Raw genomic sequence first — 20,638 nt, forward strand, 5'->3', positions numbered from 1 at the left:
ACAGTCTGAAATCAAACTGCAAGCTGATACGTCAATTTAATGGAAAATTTGAACAGAAATGTTGCCATGCTCGTAAATATGGCTTCCATATAGCTTGGACTCGTACATACCTGTATAAAGTAAAATATTGTTCATTTTGATGGTGCACATTAAAGGAAAGAATTGTGTATATACCTACGCCGCAGTGCAAATGCATACGTAAACTCACAATTTCTTTCAGACTACGTTGTGGTAATACACAACGTAACGACTGAGACAGATTACATTGTAGAACAACTTAAAACAGAAACTGGCTTCTGTGAGTTCAAAGAAAAGAGCATCGATTGTGATGAAGTAAATTTTGAACGTTATTTCAGATGAGGACAATATGATATGCGCCAATTAATTCATGCCAACTCTGGAGCTTTAAACATTTCGGTTGGATGCCATTATTTCGTGAGGAATAATGTGCGATTCATCATATCCAACCCAAGATTGGACATTAAGTCGTTAGAAAACAGAAGGAGCGTGCAAATTGGTATTATGGCAGAATATTTCATTCGTGGTAGAAGTTCCTTAATTATCTTATATGATAGTCAAACTTGAAACCTTATTAGAAGGTAACACCTGTTAGAAAGTAGGGAACTCTCCGAATGCTATCGCGCTGTTAATTGAGCCGGCCCATATCGAAAGGGTTAGTTGCCTCCTGGGCCGGTTTCACTAAGCCAGGCCCCGCTGTCTGCTGTCCTTCGCATCCATTTGGAGCCTTTTTATCCATCATTCTATCTAATTTATTGACTTTTTTTCTCTCTCTCTGACAAATGACCCGTTTCTCATGCAGACCTTTGCTCGAGGCCGGCTCTTCGTTCGCCGCTGATTTTTTTTCAACTCAATGGCCCGCAGCCCTTGTAATATGTATCAAGATAAATATACCGGAAATTTAGCTTCCTGAAAACAGCGGGGTTAAAAGTCAAATGGGCTGTGTTTAATAATTCACGTCATATTTCTTCTATTTTGTCAAGTTTGCTAAAGAGGATGCAACGATTTGATGGAGACGCAGTGCAGTCGGTCATATAGCACCTTACCCATGGTTGGACTCTGTCAGAGACTTTACAGCCGCGACATCCTAATGTGCAATTTAAAATAAATTTATATTTCTTTGACGTATGATTAGGGCCCAGAGGTGGGCATTTTCATTGATTATTTGCACGGTAATAATTGAGGTTGCCTCAGGAATTCGTGTTCAGGGTGGCTTACGTAACTTCCAGCAAAACTATTGATGTTTCTGGATGCATTTTTCACGGATTAAATACAAAGTGTACATCGTGCATCAGAACATTATTAAAACTGCGAAATGAAAGCAAATTGCTGGAGAAACTCAGCAAGTCTGTCAGTATCTCTGGGGAAAAAAGAACAAACGAAGTTAATGTTTCGAACCCAGGGACCCGCCTTCAGATCAGTAAAGAAAAATGCGGAATACTTGAAAACAAATGCCACAATAATGATTGTTTTTGATTCTCTGTTGTAATAAAGATACAACTTTCGATTCATAACTCTGACTTTAGGACCATGCTGAGTGTAGAATATGGATAATAATAAGGATTACGGTCTGCATAAGCTCTCAATAAATATTTGTGTCAATTATCTATTGATAACATACGACATTTTCATTACCCGTTATTACAAAAGCTAGCGGGAGCTTAAGGTTTTAGAGCTGTATTGGGGTGCATTGTAAAACTACCTTTCAGTGGGTGTAAACTCCATACAGAATTAGGTAAAAGGCACGGATCTTTAATTCAACTTCTGTCTCTAGAACTTCCTCCCAGGCTTCCTACTGATGTTACCTTACGTCTCCATGCTAACAAGTCACTGCAATAAATCTCACCCAGAGTAAGCATTGTCATCAATCACCTTGAACTACTTCTAGTTTTTGGTGAAAGGGGACGTCTGCTAACCCGTGAATTAGACAAAAAAAACTTCCGATTCTGTAATAAACCACGTCTGATAAACCCCAAATTAAGGAAAATGTTTCAATTTGTTTGAATTTAAAATATACACTGACTACGGGCAGTCGAGTGTGAGAGTCGGTGAGACTGTAATCTGGAGTATATAATTTTACAGTTAGAACATTGGATAGGGGTCTACTGAGCGTCGCTCCGCATTTTAAAAGACGAAGGTTATTGTCTCCCAGTAGGTAACCAAAATAAAGCAATTCTATTCTGGAAGCTATCATAGACCCACTTATTCGGAAAAATAGTCATTTTTGTTCATGCTTGACAGCATTCCCACACAGGTAGTGTCGAAGGCGCTGGTTGTATTTATTAAATGAAAAACACACACTGTCGGTTGATGCTGTATTTTATGCTTGCATTGAATGTTCAATTGAATACAAGCGAATAGGATTGAAATAAAGCAATAAACATTGGAATCAGTCTTCAGTTGAAGTATAGGGTCCGCAAAAGCAGTCACGACTTATAACTACATCTGCTATTCCAATCTGGCATTTTTACTGTCATCAAATCTGAATAAAAATGAATGAATATATTTTCTGAGCTTTGATTCCTGTGTAATGCTAACAGATAATGTCTAACATTATTTGGAAAGCAGGCAATAGAGTTCCAGAAATCCCGTCTCTACTCGGGTCCTGACGAAAAACATTGAACACAGACAATAACCGACCCAATTAGTTACTGAAAGCAGGTTTCATTTTATTGATGGGGGTTGGGGTGTGGGGGTGAGAGAAAACTTACGGAGAGAGAATGTTCTCGGCAGAGAGGGATTAGCAGCTTTGGATCAGTGAACGAAAAATCCACAGAAAGTGAATTCATTGATACAAAAGTTGTGCTGTTCTCCAGTAATGTGTCTTGTCCTTTTGTTCGTTAAAGACATGGTGACAGCTGTACTGACCTTTAGATTTAACTAATTTTGTTTTTGTTTTATTCACAGAGTCGCGGGATTGTAACCGTACAAGGAGGTTATTCTGTCCATCGTGTCTGTACCGGTCCTCTGAGCATTTTGACTTCGTGTTAAACTGGCTTCCCCCAAACCTTGTACATTGTTTCTATTTAAATAGTCATTCGATGCCCTCTTGGAACCTGTTTTAATCGCTCACTGGGAGCATCCATTATCGACAGTCTTTCTGACCCATAGTCTAATGGAAAAGAAGCGAATCATACATTCTGTTACCCCAAAAGGTTTGTCACCTTCGCCTTGACTGAGCAAAGCCTTCACTCTGTTCAAAGTGCACAGAAATAAATTGATAGGTTTCCCAGATCACACATTATAATGCAGAAAGGGATGACTGTGCTCAACCAAGCATTCCTGCGATGTCCACCCTTCGGTCAAGCACATTTTAGTTCAATTTATATCTGCGGGTGCTTTTTTTTTGTAATCACCCGCAGAGAATACTCGTAAGAATACAACAAGAAAGTTGTTGCAACTCTACATTATGGGAGACTTGTCCTCGTGTACATATTGTTTGCTGGTTTAACGTGAGAAATTACCCTAACCTCCGTTCGTAAACATATGACGTGATGAATGATCGCTGATCACAAAAATATAGTTTTAAAGCCACTTTCTATGGATCCCATTCTACTGATTTGTGATAGATTAACGATAGGGGACAAGGTGAACCTTAAGGTGTTAACGAGTCTCTTGTTGTAAGTTTTCCTAACAACCAAAGCAGAGAATCAGCATTGCTTTGATCCCAATGATTGTGAAATGCATGTCCTTGCTCTTCTTGCTTAACCCCTTTAAGTATTTGGTGACTTTTGAATACTATAATTTACAAACTATAGTGGCCAGTCTGCACAATCCTTGCTTTTTCGATGACGTTAAAGGCTGTGCATTTTACCATCCTAACTTTTTTCTTATATGCTCAGTATGAACCATATACACAATGAATGTGGACAATGAACAACATACACAATGAAAATGCAGCTATGAAACGAAAGAAAGGCAGATCTACTGCTTCCCATGTGTTTATTTAATTAGGGTTCTATATTGTCACAGATGAAGATCACAATATTATTTGATTGGATTGAATATGCTGCCTTTGAAAGATCTCTTTTTCCAACTTTGTAACATACGTAATTCAGCACGCTCCATTTCGAAAGGAACCACTTTATCATACTGGCCAACGCACGTAGGGGAAAAGGCTTTAGCTCAACTCAAGTACACCACGGTCACAATCTGCACGTGACAATATCGGTATTAATTTCAAGATGGATTAAAAGTGAACAGCTTGCTTTATATTGAGAAAGGGATTGGGGAGGGTGGGAGTGGGATGAGGCAGGATGCCGAGGTGATTTGGGAGGTGGGGAGGGGATGAACAGAGAGACCCTTTACTGCTGCAAATGTTTGCATGTGGTACGCAGCTTCATGTATGTAGCTAATTGTAGGTAGGTATGGACCCTATGGGTTGTGTTGTACTGAGGAGGTGGGCCCTCTGATTTTGTAATAATACCAGTTATGGTGAATTGTTAGCCCCTGGCTGAATCAACGAAATGGCTGATTTTATTTGAACAATGACGGGATTAGCTTTGCAGTTGAGAATTTTGCTGGTGTCAAATATCCCGAATAGATGCATTTTGGGGTTAGGGATGTCTGCGCTTGTGAACAAAGCCTAATTGTACATGACATCACATCTACTATGTATTGTTACCACCAGGATACACAGCGGAGGGAGAACAATCGACGAGAGTGAGTTCATTAATAGCCTCAAAATGCAAACACAAAGTAAGGTGTGCTTCAGTTTGGCACAATGGTGGGTAAAGCACAGAAACCAAGAAAAAAGTCAAGAAACTCGAGGAAAAACTACTTAAAGAGGAAGAAAGGGGTTGGAATCTGGAAAAGAGGCAGGGGAGACTATTATTAAAAATCGTATGAAATATGGAGAAGGGAGGAAGCGACTGACGGAGAGAGATGACCGAAGCAGTGGGTGAAAGCACAGCAGTAGACCTAACCTTCCCTCCCGTAATCAGTCTTCAGTAATTTGTTTTCAGGATATCGAATTAGTCGTGGGAAGTGCTTAGAGTGTCTGAGCTGATTAGAGCACAGTAGTATTTAGACTTTGCTTCGGGAAGGAAGGGACTACGTGAAAAGCTGATTACATCAAAGAATTCGACTTACTTATAATTTTTGATCAAGAAAAGCTTTGGTCTACTCCATGAACCAACCATTCAAAACATGTGACTTCCCTTACAGTTTTCTTCCTGACTATGGCTTGAGAAAGTCTGTAACAGAAAGTGCGTTGGGAGGAGTGGAACTCTATTGACTGTCAGATTCATTTCCAACCGACAGGGGCCCGAGAAATATTTCTCTATGTGCGCGCGCGCGCGCGCGTGTGTATCCTATGCAAGCCTGGGGCCTTTTAAATGAATGTTTTTATATACATATAAAGATTTGCATTAAAGAACACAATTCTCAGAGCAATGGATACAGTGATTCACGTTATGTACAGCGATCACTTTTCAATGTTGGCAGCCATGAGCTGCAACTTCGCTTCAGCATTGTGCTATTCTCGCTGATCATTGTCCTTTCTATCGGTAGACCAGGCATCTCACTCGTATATTTTCTTCATGCAGATATCAAAGGTCTTCTGGTCAAACCGATGGGAGGTCATTCTAATAATACTCAAGGTCACTTCTGGGAGCCAGTGAGTCTCTCAGTCATTTTTCATTTGCTTGCAACATTAAATGACAGTTGCAGGGAACTAGATGTTGCCGGCAATGGACATCATGTGATGTCATCAGCACATGCCACAGGATTATAGGACCAGCAGAAGCACGGGTCTGTGGATTTAAAGGAAGAAAAAATGAGAGAGAGAGAGAGAGAGAGAGATGATGGCAGCAAACACATATCTTTCAAATCGCATTCAGTGTGTATGAAGCTGGAAGACATGATGGTGTTTACTTTGGTGTGAACCCAGGCCTGCCCTTGGCGTTCCTCCAGAATATCTAATATTTGGCCAATGGTGCACGGTGAAAAGTCAACACAGTTCAGTGACTGGGTCTCGAGAGGAGGGAAAAAAAAACAAACGTCGGGAGTGTTTCTTGTTTTTTTTTCTATTTGATAGAGTTTCGGCAGACATCCTACAAAACGTCCCTGGGACTCCCTATTCCTTCCTGTTCTACCCAAGCCCATTCCCTCCACCCCACACCCACCCGCTCCCAAAAAAGTAACAAAGATAAGGCTCCAGACTCCGTTGTCTTCTTCGGTGTTTCATTTACATTTCGTCTGTAATTAAACAGTTGAAGAATAACAATGTAGACAAATTTCAACTGAACTTAAGTCTGCTTCTACCCTGCCTTCATGCCCCTTCATTAGATACTTTCCTTTTGGAGCAGAAGGTCAGGGAGTATAAATATAAATTGCATTTTGCGTTACTTCTAGATGAGTGAAGCTGTCAAAGCAATAATACTAGCCTTCAGTCCCACTTTCTGCCACTTCTATCCCATTTTTCGGCCACTAGGTCATGCACAAATTAAAACTGACAGCCCAGTCGGCATGTCCAACAGACTTATATTGTTACAGCTCTCTGTCGTGGCACAGATCTCAGATCACAGCCCTAGTCTGTCTCCATGTCCCCGGTGCCTGGTGGAGATACTACCAGCCTCGAGGAATTGCTGAAGCACAGAACCCGCAAACTTGCTCGAACATGTGGCAATTGATGGTGACGTGAGGGGGTGGAGGGCGTGGGGGGAGGGGGGAATGTTCGTTGACTAAATAAGTGGTTCTCATTTGTTGCCTAGCATCTCTCAACTGCTCCGCACTCCAATGCCCAATCGTATTGTCTGCCCTGTCACCATATCCTCAAAAGTTGTTCAAAAAACCTTCGTTAACGGCACAAATTAAATTGAAGGCGAATGATTGCACTGACAATTTTGTTTCCTTTTCAAAGTATTCCGTGCAGGACATAAAATTCAAATCGTGCTGATTTGCTTGCTTTGCAGTCCTGAAAGGCGTTTTACCTAAATGCAACGTTTTCTATCTCCCGCTTGTATTGAAATGTTTTCTATCGCTCCCATTTTCATCGATCTTTTATTTCACTTCAATTAAATAAATTACTTTTTAAGAAGGGCTGTTTAATAAAACGACAGAAACGAGCAGTCTTTGTACAGTGTTATTTCTATCTGGATTCTATGCTGCCCGACTCATTTACTTACTGGTCTGTTCATGGCGTCCACTTGGTGCCTGAACTCTTTGAACGACAGGTGTGGAGACATTGTTGGGCATTAATTGACGAACAAATTTCCTTTTGTTTTGCGAAAACGAAAACTGCAAATATATGCCAACTCGAGATGAAGGATTCCCTTTCGATATCCTCATGGTCTGGTACAACAAACAGCAGAGGGGAACAAAAATCAAGCTTAGCATTAAGTGTTGCCAGGAATGGACAAAACAGTGGCACTTGTATATGAAATAAATACCCATTTTAGTACAATTTTCATTGGTGTTTTTGTCGTTAGGTTCATACATAAAACTTTAATTTCCTCTCTAACAGTCTGGTGGATTAACCTACGTCATAGGGACTAGAGCGGTTCAAGAAGGCAGCTCACTACCACCTTCTCAACTAAGGATGGGCAAGAAATGTTGGCACAGCCAACGACTCTCGGCACATGAATAAAAGAAAATTAAAATCAGTGCACAAATATTCCTCCGAGAGCTGGAGCGTCCATTTCCCAATTTTCATAGCATCATGGAATCTTGGCCCGTCGAGTCCAAAGCAACCTCCCCCTCCCCCACGAAAAGCATCCGACCAAAACTCTTTCTATCCCCGAAACTCTACATTTACCATGGCTAATCCAGGTAGCCTGCACATTCCAGAATACTGTGGCTAACTTACCATGGCCAATCCACCTAAAGTGCGCAACTTTGGACTTTTCAAAGCTAAACGTCCGGTTGCAAAAGTACCGTCTTTAGTAAATGATGCGTAAAAGCACTCCATTAAAAAAAAGATGAAATGTATTTGAGGAAAAGCCTACTACAGCGTATCAGTAAGCTGTTGCATAATACTGCCTCATTTTTTAAAAAAGCTGACAAGTTGGTAGAAGAGGTAGTTATTGCAAAATAAATCATGTGAAAAACGTACATATTTTAATTGAGTGAGAGGTGAATACCCTCAAACTGTCAATCATCCTCTCGACGTTTTTCCATAAATTATTTTGCAGCTTCAGTTATCTTCTCGGTGTTATAGTGCACACATAGTAACCCTAGAAGTGATTGTCTATACTTTACAGAGGACTGTGCCTAAGAGGTTCGCATGTGAAGTGTGTTACGGTGCAAACATTAATGGTTTCGGGACGAAGGCAGCGCTAGGTTTTAAACCTCCGTTATTCGCTAATTGTTGCCACCATTGAAGGCATTACAGTAGGGATATGACTCTGTGACCATCACGTTTCCCTCATCATTTCACCCAGTGGCCAGAATTCAAACCTGGGTCTGAAGGAGGTTGGTTGACATTCCAGGCAACCGCTGGAGCTATCAAACCAGACGAAGCCGTCACCCGGCGTCCACACATGCGTTTTTGAATAGCAATTAATAATGAAATCCTTCCATGCAATGTCCAAAAGTAACGTCCTTATCACTAACACAGCTGAGACTGGCTGATGAAATGCAGATTCTTGGTGTGTCTGTACGAGGTATACCCCCTTCTCCTCAGTGTGTAATTTACACCATTAGGGCTGTTGTGAAAAAAAGTTCCATTTTGTAACCTCAGAAATAGTAAGATGCAACTCAAGATGTACTATTTAAATAGCACAAGCTATTTTCAAGGCTGCCAGTTAAGCATAGTTAAATAAGCCAAATAATGTTTTAATACGTAACACCTTTTTGTTAAATAAAGGTAAATTATGATCGAGAATGTGTAATGTTATAGTCATCAAAGAAGAAGTGTGATTTACTATGCCTCAATAAAGAATATTACGATTTCATAATATGGGATTCCTGTACTTTCATCACTTTGGCGAAATCTCATTCCCCGATTTTGTGGAAGTTTCAGTGAAAACTATTCATGTTCGCTCTAGTTTTACTGGTAGTGAACGCTTGCCACCATAACAAATTGCAATGTTACGACAGTTAGAAAGGAGATGTTTATTTACAAAGTATAGTTGGCTCGGTTTTGTGATTTGGATCTCTAATAATTAAACGAATGCTTATTGGCTTTGGCTCTGACTAATATTGGCACATCGTTGTTGACATCCACTGGAACAACGGTCTTGCAGGAGTTACACTGCATTTTCAGAATTATATAACCACGAAGCGATATACCTTTATTCAATCGATAATGTTAAGAAGAGCCAATGAATGAGAAGTGCGGAAGAGCGTCTTGCCCTGGCACTAATATAAGAAAGTGCACAGGAAAAGAAAAGTTCACCTTCCTAATTTCCGGAAGAACTCTGACAATGAAAGTTCACATTCAGATAATTGAACATCGAGTGAATAACTTCGGAATCATCACAGATTTAGGGGACTAGCGTCTTGAGAGCATGTCCAAAGTCTTTGTAGAGATTCATTGCGACACAGCATTGTGATATTTCTGTGACGATACCAACAGGTCACGAAGCATTCACACAATTTATTTTGCTAATTTTATGATCATGGAATGTCTTCTGGAAAGAGGAGGGGGTGGATGGGGAGTTCAGTAAATATTTCGCACTTTGTTTTCCTTCCCTTATACTTTCGGACTAAAGTGTGGCGAATAAATTTTGTATTACGCTTCGAGATCTACTGTTGAAGTGTGGAACTAGAAAATGCTCTATAACAGACACTCGGCATTGCTGCAAACTACTGCTTGTGCAACTGCATGCGTCCGTTTCAGCAGTACTGGAAGCGAGAGTCGCTTTCCAGGCAACACTACAGATGGCATGTGAATGTCATCTCCTGTGAATGGGACCACTGGAGGCATCAGTAAACTTAAGTAACGTGACTTAAGCATTAGAAATTAACAACAAAATGTGAAACAATGCAATTTTTAAATTACCATCATAGAATCACTTTCAGATCAATTGGAACAAAAACAAAGTTGCTGAAAAACTCAGCAGGTCTGGCAGCGTCTGTGGAGGAAAAAACAGAGTTAACATTTCGGGTCCCTGAGCAAGGGTCACCGGACTCGAAACTTTAGCGTCTGTTTTCTCCTTCACAGATTCTGCCAGACCTGGTGAGCTTTTCCAGCAACTTTGTTTTTGCTCCTGATTTACAGCAACCGCACTTATTTTGGGTTTTATTCAGATCAATGGGATCTGGTTTCAGTCTGCACTCACATGAATCCAGCAGTATGTATCGAACTAGGCATTGACCTATTTCAAGCGAAGGGCTGCGAAGTCGCTGAGCTAATTCCAAATCCCGGCGAGTAGTCTGATACTCTTTGGACTTCACACATCAAATTATAATCTAGAGTGAAGTGAATTTTACAACTTGTTCATTGATACTAAATTGATATTTAAAAAACCTGATGAAGAACCATTTATTTTCGCTTCCTCAAACAAAAAAAAATGTTTTCAAGTTAAGACGGAAAATGATGGCACATTTTAAAACAAAATCTACGAATCGGAAACTGTAACTCTTAAAAAATACTGTCGTTGCTGGAAATCTGAAACACAGTAGAAATTATTGAAATGCACAGTTGGTCAGACAGCAGCAGTAGAGAGATTGACAAAGTTAATATTCGCATTGATCCGAAAAATCGCGTTTGACACAGCTAATGCCTGACATGTCCTTATGCATGATGCACATGTTCACGCTAGTACAGTTTTGGAGTACATTGCTGATATGAGATGTAATATATGATGTATTGATAAAGAAGTTCTGCATTTCGAACATTTTTCTGATCCGAAATGGACTTGAAATAGTATAGTTTATATAGATTCGCAATTATCCCATGCCTCAATGCAAACTTTGACGCTGTCCAGATTTGATGGACAGGGAATTCCTTATTCCCTCCAGGGAATGTGAAAACTTTGAACTACAATGTCACATTAAAGTAATTATAGAGCATGCACAGAGCCCTCTCCTAGTTGAAGCGTTTACATTGCGTTACAATACAAAACACACAGTTCGGCCAGAAATCATCTTGTCTAGGCACTGACCACTGTTGGTATTCGGGGTACAATGGCAATCTCATTCTTTGAGTCCAGAGGGAAAGAAAGATACTATTTTATTATCAGCAACTTTGCAAACTGCTATTGTTAGATTCCATACAGCCCACTGAAATGCAACTCAATTTTTTTTAACAAATGCAAATACCTCGTATTTATTCTTGGTATGGCTCGGACAGTTTTTAATAGTCAATTAATTACGCGGTTAAGCGCAGTGACTTGTTATGAGGACAATTCCAATGCCCAATTTGCGCGCTCCAATATCCCGGAAACAGCAAATAAGACGAATGGCCGGTTCATCCGATTTGGCGGAACGCCGCATGTTGACCTGGTCACTCCCTGCTCATCTTCAAATACTGAATGGCATTTTTCTTTACATCCACCCCGTAGGCAAATAGCGATTCAGTCCAATATGTAATTCGAAAGAACATTCTCGAGCAAAACTTCGACGGTGCTCTGGGCATCGTCTTAAATCATATCCCCAAATCCAGATTTAGAATTTGAACTCTGAAGCAAGGGCAAGCATCTTATAATTGAGTCAAATTTCACGGGCAAAAGAGTATGAAGGAGATGTCTAAAAATTGAGAATTCAATTAATATCTGTAAATGATTAAGTGCCGCACATCAATGACATTTTCTTTTCGTTGACTGCTGGACTCTTCTTCAGAATCACGGAACTAAAGGAGGTAGCGCATTGTAGGATTGGCTAAGTCTCCATTACATTTCCAACCTGCCAAGAGATTTCCACTCATGCTTCCCTGCGTCTTATTCATGAAATACTAAGTTAACCTTTGACTGTTTGTTTGCCACCTTATGAGGGCATTGTGGGATTTACAGCAACTGGACTCGTCATCTCAACAATCTAATTTGTCCATCCTATTTGTATCCCAAATTGGAATATTGGAATGTGTCAGTACAGACTGGAGGTAGGGCAACGTTCTCACACCTCAATATTCTGATACTGAGGAGCAACCCGTTCGGGCATTCTATGATAACCCACTGGGGCAGATAAGACTTGAATTCGGAAATGCAACCTTAGAGGTAAGGGAACTACCTCTGCACCACGCTGAATGTTGATGGTAATGGTTAGGGTACACTGCCAGGTGGGTTGGGTTTGAATCAGGAAATATCAGCCCGAAGGCAGTAACCGCGCACAGTTGCATAATTGCTTGCTCCTTGCATTTGATCCTGTATAACTTCGTTCCAGTGTAAACTGCTAGATCTTCCAAACATGTGGTCCAATCTGTCCTCCCCACCCCGCCCCGATTGCGCCCCCAAATGGTTAGTTAGCAGAAAGTTGCGCTTCCCTCACATTGTAAAACCAACGTTTTCGAGAGGAAAATTCTTGGTGTAAGTCCATGATAATTTGATGAGAATGAGATGTCCTGTGCGTCAGACCCTATGTTTGGCTGTATCGGCACCATCAGCTGCGCACTGTATCTGACAACACTACCTGTTAGCGCCACTAACACTACCACCACGATCTGATGGGTTGGCATACTGACACTTGTATTAGTCAGAAGCTGTTTTGAGTGTGTTTTATGCGCAAAAGTGACCGCTTTCGTACGGTTTCTCATTTCTATATAACCTCCTTGCGTATTGAAGCTTAAATATTGGCATACACAGCAAGAGCTACGGGACTGTGGTCACGATTCTTCTCAAGATGTTGCCACTATGTAATAATTAGCTCTGAGTGCTATCATAGCAATAACGGCTTAGGTGAAGCGTTTTGATGAGCATTGGTAATATCCGTGCTGCTGGGCTACACAGTCTTGGTTCTTCAAGTCCCACATGTAACGGACCGTACCCTGTAATGTTGATTTCTAAAACTCCAGAGAACAAGAATTCGCTCCCAAATAGCACCGGGGTCCCACAATAATGTTGATCAGAAATCATACTGCGTTTAGAATCTGCTGCGTCAGTCTAGAAACGCGGTGATTTTCAAACTTTTTAAGTGAAGGAAACTGGCTTGAAATAAAATAATTTACAAAAGGACAAAGAGTTATTGCCCCATCGCCAGCCTGTTGCTTGCACAGACTTAAACCAAATAGGAACCGATAAGAATTCAAGCCTATTAGTACCTTTCATAACCGTCCCCATGAAAGATTTGACGTGTTGTTTTTAGGCAACATTTCTCTGCTGGAAATCCACCTCTTGTTCAGTGAGAAACATCACGAAATCAGCACTGGAAGACTGCAAGAATTATCATGCGCACTTACACTTCGTCCTTTTTCCCTCTGGGTATCCACACCTCCCAATAGGTACAGGTGTGTTAAATGTCAAGGGCAATTTGGAATTTCACTAAGTATAAAATTAACTCTTACTGCTTCTCCGACAGTTATACTTGTGCATTTTCCTTTCTACAGTCAAATTGCCAATTGCACCTTACAGACAAGTACAAAATCTGAAATCGTTTTCAGAAACAATGGTTTATAAACAATAAAGGGGCTCAAAGAATAATGAATGACAATTCTGTGAATCGAGACTGCGAACATCAACTGCACTTTTATATCTTTTTTCTCCCTTCTATTCCTCATTTCATTTCAAGCACGTCTTATTTCTGCTGTTGTGGAGGGGCGAGATTGTCCACTTTCCCGCTTTAATTTGTATTTAAATCGCAACCATTGCGAGCACTGTTGTTAGAAACTAGAATTGGATCATCCTCGTCTTTAACCTTACAAACTCTTGACAATACACAAACTCGCTTCAGCCGTGGGTGAATGTCAGTTGACTGCACTGACATTTCAATCAAAGATTTGCACTTGGTGAATATTCATGTGGTGCAGTTAGCGTTGAAACCGCTCCAACTCTTGAAGTTTTACCTCACAGTTAGCATATTGCTGACATTATTCACATAAACCTGTTAGCATTTGTTGGCTCGACAAAATTTTGTTAACCTCAGTGTTACAACAGTTGATCGATGGAAACTTGGTACCGAGAAGATTGCATCTTATATTGACGGTTCCTTGGATGTACGTCATCTCCTCGAGACGTAAATTAAGATTCTCTTTATTTGTTGCAGTCAATTCATAGTGCTACACCATCATTTGTTCATCTAAGATTTACTAATGTCTCGCGCTGTTATGTTTAAAACTATGTAACTATGTGGAATGATGCTTTCTCCATGGCCATTGTCCATCTACCCTGCCCTATTCAGACTTCATCGTCTCCTATTCCCGCCAAACTCTGCTGCAAATGGTCAGACTCCTCTAGCCAACCAAACAATTCGCGTCGGTATCCGTTTCCCTCCAATGAAGACCAAGGTGTGGAGCCTTGTTGAACACCCCAAAACCTGTCTTTATTCTAACGCTAAATGCAAGTTGAGTCAAATCTCATGTTCCGCTATGAAACGGCAAGTGCTAAGGGCCTCCTCTACAAGCAACCCCAACCCCACATCGCCCTCCCCAATCGTACATCCATCTACGGTTTCTGACGAAGGGCGATTGGACCTGAAACGTTAACTCTGATTTCTCTCCACAGATGCTGCCAGACCTGTTTTTGCATCGATCTACGTGTTCGATTCAATGGCTAGACTTCAGTTTAAATCTAAAAAGGACCCACATTCTCCAGCAGTTTGGAGAAGACAGATCTGAGGCCTTTTACTTCTACGCTATAACCCTAAATGAGATTTCCTCCTGTTAGCTTGGGTTCAACTGTGTCAAATAAGCAGAAAGGGAATGATGCAATGAAGCAGAAAAAGTTACTATATAAGTTGCATTAAGTTTGCACGTGTCCCGTTGAACTACCTGCCTTCTACGATGAGCCACTGATTTCATTTGCTTTCCTGAGGGAGAACGCACAGTTGTCCCTCTCTCCTTGTTGTTGGGGGTGTGTTAATTATCTTTTTTTTTCTGGTCTTTCTTGTCTGCCCGTGATCACTCAGCGGCATTTATTGTGGTTTTGATTGCTTTACTTTTATATTCAACCTCATAAAATTATGAATCTTTGCACCATGCTCCCTACTAGTTATTAGTTTTCTTATTTGTCCACGTTCTAGGAAAAATTAACCAGGGGGAGATTTTCTGTTTGCTTCAAAAAGCGAGATGCCTTTTACCTCTGCTTGCTGGCCAGATCAACTTGAACATGATAGAAATGCAGATCATCTTGACTGCGCCTTAGCTTGACGTGGGAGTTAAGCTGCAACAAATACAATGTCTAATTAGTGCGAGACTTCGCCCCGGAGATAGACGCATGCAACTTCTGTACATCCAAGGCGTTCTCAAGTCTTTGGAGTAGTTTGTTCAGTCGATACACTGGTCCAAATGATGAAAATTGCTTTAATGTCTAAATGTGCAACGTTCATGGCAAGGTTATGATTGGATAAACAAGACGAGATCCTAAAAAGTTGTTAGTTTCTTTAATACATAAATGCGTTTAAGCAAATAATTTATCTAACACTCTCTGAGAAATTCCAACTTCATTACTTTTGGAACGAAACTCTCTTCTAAAGAAGCATTCGCTTGAAAGGAAAGCGCCATTTCTGGCATTTGATTCGTATTTTGTAACAAGTTGAAGATCCCTCAAAGTTGCCACTGAATGATAATAACTGAATCCTTTTGTGAGGGCTCATACGTACGCATTTTACATCTGATTCATCTTAAAATATTATGTCAACCCCATTACCCCAACGTATTAGGATAATTCCACAACACTGATCTGAAATAGGTTAATAAGTGAAAGTAAAGGAGTGAAAGACTTCAAATAGTATGCTATTTCGATCGGTGGACGTTGGAATGAATATTTAACTATTAGCATCTACGAGGCGGTACGTGCTGCTGATATACACTAACAGAGACTGTGCACCCTGTAAAATGTATTGACAAAATAACTTTGCGATATTCAATTGACTGCATTAGCCCTGCTGGAAACTTAATAGTGTTAATGTACTGTGATAAAATTGCTACCTGCTAGTCTGAGTACAGAGCACTTTCTTTCCGAGGTGAATTTGAGTGAACTGATATCACCGAGGTTACTCGAGATGAGTACGCCCCGTTAGCTTCGGCCTCACAGGTTTGATTGTTTGTGTTTTGTATATGAGAGCGAGTGAGACAGGCCGATTTGTTATTTGTTCTCTCTCTCCAGAAGGCTGTTTATTCTTCGAACGCCAAAGCTGTATATTTTGTGCGTGAAATTTTATCGTAATATCAAGTGTACTTCATAAGAATAATTTATTGTATAAATGGTTGAGTGCAGACTATCCTGCACTGTCGAACACGTGCAGTGCAACCGCTTTTCTTCCTGAACGTGGAGCCGCTTGCTGATTAATAGCGAGCAGCTAAAGGCAGCCAGGCGTGAGACTATTAGAAAAAAATTAAACAGCTTGTGGTAGAGGTTCGCCACAGACAACACAACTAGGATACTGGGCAATAATTTAATGGTAATGTCAGCTACAAAAAACTGGTCATCAATCAGGACTGAGCTTTATCTCTGGCCCCCTTCTATCTTACTTTCCTCAGACTCACACTTCCCCTCCTCTGTCAACTCTTGCCCTCCTCTCCATTTTTGCTTATTGCATAAATTGTTTGTCACTCTTGCTTTCTTTTCTTGTTCATTGGGCTACATTTTTAAATCTTTTTTTCTTCAGCTTTTTGCATCTGGCAGGTTTACAATAATTTATTCTTTACTTAGCCGTCCTGTACTAATGCTGGCGTCCACTGCTCCTTGGTCCTACTCTCTTACTGTCGGACGCTACTTACCTTACATCGCCTTAGTTCAACATACCTTTATTACCCCCACGCCCGTTACCTCATCTTATCCTTAGTTCCTTTAGTCTGTTTCATTTTCCATCAATATTGATGTCGTTTTTAAACAAAATGCCCATGCGAGTTAAGTGGCTTTTGCCATACATGGGAGGGTATATATTTCAATACAGTTTTATTGATTTACAAAACTACAAACAAAGCAACTAATAAATCTATTGAAAGGGAGTTTCTGGGAAGTCCTGGCTCTTTTATCTATTAAATCCGCAACTCAGTTACAATACCATATTGCCACATGAAATGTTACAAAAAGAGACATTCGATTCCATCCCCCAACATCGACCTCCCCCCATCCCACAACCTCCCACCCACCCTGGCCAACTTGTTTGACTTGTGGCCCAGTACTAATTAAGACAATGAATCTCGCTCCTTGCCTTTTCCCAAAACGCGTCGTTAGTTTGTTTGGTGAAGAAAACGCCCACGCGTATTTGTGAAGCTGGATTAAATCCTTCATATCTGTAATGCCCCACACAACTTCCTTGCACAATAAGTCATTAAGGTTTCAATAGCAATAGATCTCCATCACAAATACTGATGTTTAAAAGATGTATGATGCCCCAAAATTCAAAGTCTCCGCAATGAGACGTTTACACGAAATTTGGTAGTTGGAAAATGATAAAACAAATGGTAAATTGCAATGTTCTAATGGGAAATTGACGTCCCTTTTATAGACTATTGCTGATTCCCTGGCTTCAAACTTTTTTTCCTCATCGAAATTACTGCCGATGGTTATTATAGAGCCAAATTTTTCGTTATCATTAGCAAATGATAGTATCTGATTTGATTGCTTCGAGCTGCAGGCATCGTAAGATTTCCAATTGATAATTGTCTTTTCATTATATTGTGGCATTAATTTTTCAAGTTGGCAGAGGACATCCATTTTTAATATTCCGGATATAATTATTGGGCTAATTCACTTTTGCATCAAACCTTTCCTGCAGCATCTTCTGGCATGTGACGTCATTGATGCAGCCGGCAGAATGCTGCTTGAAAACAAAGATGTTGCTTTCAACGTCACTGGCTATGACTTGTTTAGAACTGTATTGGATGTCCTGTGTTCCCCTCGGATTGCAGACCGTTTTCCTCTGCATGTGGACCCTTTTCTGTTCAAAAAAGAATGCACGAGAGTGGATGGAATCGGCGGGGCTACTCTCGCAAGCAACTCGTGCTCAGAAAAAAGAAACACTCATTCGGCATTTATTTCGGACCACCACTTAATTTGATTCCCAATTTTCGCTAACTCCGGCTTTGATTTTCGAGAGGTAACAAGACAGACAGCAAGTTCCTCTTTTCTCAGCGAGACCCGTCATACCAGCGATCAGAGACGTGTCAGAACAGTGCTTTCCAAATTCACTCACCCTACAAGACATCTCTATGCATCAAAATGCAGCCCAGCTACAGACCTCAATTTTTTGATTATGAATCCACTGATCTTGTTTTGAAATGCGAATCAGTAAGCCTATAAGCCTTCAAACGTGTGAAATTTGAAAGATCTCAAGAAGCAATCTCCGACTGCCTGACCCCTGACAACCAGTCTCTTCTGCCTCTCTCTCTCGCTCTCCCTCTCGCTTCCCACCAGCGCACCACCAGCACCCCCCCACCCCACCCAACCACTCTCTCCAGCAGCGCTTCCTTCGCTACAAAATCTGTTAGACTTGCGTCTACATTGAACATCCATAGATGGTCGTTCCTGCTCTTGGCAAATCTTCATCATTGCACAAATTTAGGATCTGTCAGTTCAATCATTATATACCTTGAAATTCGTAGGCATTCTATCACGTAATTGAAAGTAAACAAGGGGACTTCTAAAATATCGCATTAGCCATTTGATTGTACTTCCATTGCGTCTAAGGTGGGATTAAATCACTTGCTGTCAAGGAAGTTCCGTAAGGCAGGTCAATCAGTTCAGTTGCAGAGTGAGTCTCTTGTCAATTTTAAACAGTATCACGTAGTGCAAAAACATAATTCTGACATGCTAACTAAACATGACAAATAATATTAAACCCTGTTAAATAAATGTTGATTTTTTTCTCTTAAAAGTTAAATATTTAAATAATGCTACCAATTCAGTCAACTTGTCTTCGTCAATAAAGGCACCTGCTGCAGAGTCCTCTCTCTGAATTGCAAAATCTGCGATGTAACTACCTGCAACGTTTTCGTTAAAATTCTAATCAATAAAACGCTGAAGCATACTCTACAGAGGCCGTATAAATCTTTCCTTAAGGGAGAAAAAAAGGACGTTGAAACAGTAAAATGGAAAATCGATCACGAAGTATTTCAAGTGAGCCTACGTCTGTGCTTATTTGTCGCAATTTAGATAATAATTACAAAACCTTTTAAAATACTGGATTTTTTCTTTGACTCTCTCCCTGAACAAAGCCAATAAGCTATAGTTGCTTTTTCCATGTGTCAGCTTGTCGGGTTGCATTTAACACATTAGCCTTTGTTTTTTTTGCCTTGATGATGAAAGAAAGTTCTACCAAGTAATCAGTGATTTGCAGCCATATTTCTGCTGGGTGTCATAGTTCTTCGTTGATTTCTTGATTATCGGATCCTCAAATTTTGTGCAAACGCAGCTAATTCAGTCTCAGCTGTCAACCCATTTTACAAGGCGCTTGTCAATGTCCCGTCAGGTCAGAGAGGCACCGAGATTTCACTCATCACTCACACCTATCAATAACTGTCATGAAATCAAAATAAGCAGGGGTTGCTCTCAGATGCATATTTGGACAGACTGAGATAGTGCATTCTGTATGAACGTTAAATTAAAGCAGACAGGTTGAAAATCGGTGCCTTCACAGTAGCCTGCAACTTTGCAGGTAAGTGTGTTGTAGGGTTGTATGTGAATGCAATCAGCAAGCCCCGCGCCTTTCCCCACCCACATCCCCCCAAACCATGACCCCGAAGACATCCCGTCACCATCACTATCCTCTCTCAGCCAACCCCAACACACACACACACACACACACACACACACACACACAGTTTTGGACCATAGACTATAACATTAGATCGAATGGCAAGTCTTTATGAAAAGTGTTTTGCATAATTACATACCATAGCCAGAATACTAACCCCGAAATTTTATGGGTCACAAAACTTTAACAATTGCCACATTATTGTCCAAGACACGAAGTACGCCACTATCGGCTCGAGGAGAAAGTAGATTTAGCTACATCTAAGAATGTGAGGCCGAAATTTTCTCAGAACCCAAAGAAGAGAGATTATTCCAATCTGACAACTTGTTTACTTATAGCTACCGAGTTCAGCGAACTTCAGGCTTCCCCGATTCAGAACTTCATCGTGATCCGACACAGAAAACCATCAAAGAAACAGACCGAAAGGCTCCTTTTACAAATCTATTTTTTTTAGAATCGTTATCTTTGTGTCGCTATAATTAAGATATTCTTATCTGAGGAGACAGTTTCTCTGGTAACTGAATAATATTGTGTCTTTGATGTAAACTTTTGACAGAGATCGCATCAGGTTGAACAATTTACCCCGATTTCTGCTGATAGATTCTACGAAAATTATTAAAGTGAGAATTAAACAACGCATTGATTCAGATGTTAGTGGAGACTGGCCCTTGGCATGAGTTCGGCATAGTTTTATGTGTTTTGATGTAGGATATTAAATTGTATGAATTGATTGATTTAGGCAATTATTTCGATTCTTACACTCCTGTATTCCCAAAAGTTTTCTTTTCTTTCAGGGCTGGGAAATTCGCGCGATATTAATATTTAGTGCCTCCTGGATCTTTATAAGTCCTCGAGATCTGTTTGGTGTAGAAATCATGCTATTACG

The 20,638-nt window shown here is 40.5% G+C and overlaps 1 long non-coding RNA gene across 1 annotated transcript in view; it reads right to left on the minus strand.

Annotated features, from left to right (window-relative positions):
* Positions 1-2,463: 2,463 nt before the first annotated feature.
* The window catches only part of LOC125467398 (uncharacterized), a 30,076-nt gene continuing 11,901 nt past the window's right edge, over positions 2,464-20,638 (minus strand). Inside the window, exons 2-3 of the long non-coding RNA XR_007250626.2 lie at positions 7,146-7,311; positions 2,464-5,771 (exon numbers count right to left, since the gene is read on the minus strand). This is a non-coding gene — a long non-coding RNA (uncharacterized LOC125467398). The remainder of the gene's footprint in view (positions 5,772-7,145; positions 7,312-20,638) is intronic.

The sequence above is a fragment of the Stegostoma tigrinum genome, chromosome 33 (genome assembly GCF_030684315.1).
Source record: "Stegostoma tigrinum isolate sSteTig4 chromosome 33, sSteTig4.hap1, whole genome shotgun sequence".
Lineage (NCBI taxonomy): Eukaryota > Metazoa > Chordata > Chondrichthyes > Orectolobiformes > Stegostomatidae > Stegostoma > Stegostoma tigrinum.